Source organism: Lathyrus oleraceus, chromosome 5 (assembly GCF_024323335.1).
Source record: "Lathyrus oleraceus cultivar Zhongwan6 chromosome 5, CAAS_Psat_ZW6_1.0, whole genome shotgun sequence".
NCBI classification, from domain to species: Eukaryota; Viridiplantae; Streptophyta; class Magnoliopsida; order Fabales; family Fabaceae; genus Lathyrus; species Lathyrus oleraceus.
This window is the reverse complement of record NC_066583.1, coordinates 528,506,303-528,507,183: the sequence shown is the minus strand read 5'-3', so window position 1 is coordinate 528,507,183 and position 881 is coordinate 528,506,303. Positions and strand designations below refer to the sequence as shown.

The window sequence follows — 881 nt, the reverse complement described above, 5'->3', positions numbered from 1 at the left end:
TACAAGCACCAAAAGTATTGGCTTCTAGGGCTTACGCCAACAATCTCCTTTTCTCTATTGATGCATGTTCAGTTCCCCATTGTTAATGGTTTGGGCCATATCCTTAATTAGGTCACAAGCTTCAGGATAAGGTTTGTTCATCAGCGCGCCACCACCGTCAGCGTCGATGCTCATCTTGGTGTTATAATGGAGTCCATTGTAGAAGGTATGAACGATCAGCCATTGCTCTAGGCCATGGCGTGGGCAGACTCTTAATAGCTCTTTATATCTCTCCCAAGCTTCAAAAAGCGATTCTCCTTGGTTTTGAGTAAATCTAGTTTTTTGGTTTCGAAGAATTGCAGTCTTACTAGGGGGAAAATATCTAGCAAGGAATACTCTCCTAAGGTCTTCCCAAGTAGTTATTGAATTAGCTGGAAGTGAATCTAACCATGAACGTGCTCTATCCCTGAGGGAGAAGGGAAATAATCTCAAACGGATCACATCCGGTGAAGCGCCTTTAGATTTAAAAGTGTCGATCAGTTGGATAAAAACTTTTAAATGTTGACTTGGGTTCTCAGTAGCGAGATCCGTGAATTGGTTCTGTTACACTAATTGCAACAAAGACGGTTTTAGGTCGAAATTGTTGGCAGGAATAAGGGGGTTTACTATACTCGAACTAGGTTCCTCGTCAGAGGGTTGGGCAAATTCCTTAAGAGGTATTCGGTCGCGATTCTCGGCCATAGCTTTCTTAATTCGGATGAGTAAGAGGCGTGTACGAGTGTAACGTTCGGGTTCCGCTAAAGGATCTACTAAATTTATGGTACTACGGTTCTTCGCATTTACCGGCTAATAATGCCTTAGTCTGAACGGTGTAACAACAGGGTATGAAATTTGACGAAGTT

The 881-nt window shown here is 42.7% G+C and overlaps 1 non-coding gene across 1 annotated transcript; it reads left to right on the top strand.

Annotated features, from left to right (window-relative positions):
* The first annotated feature begins 229 nt into the window (after positions 1 to 229).
* LOC127088734 (small nucleolar RNA R71) lies at positions 230 to 336 on the top strand. The gene has a single exon (XR_007790557.1). It is a non-coding gene; the product is annotated as a small nucleolar RNA R71 (small nucleolar RNA).
* Positions 337 to 881: the final 545 nt, after the last annotated feature.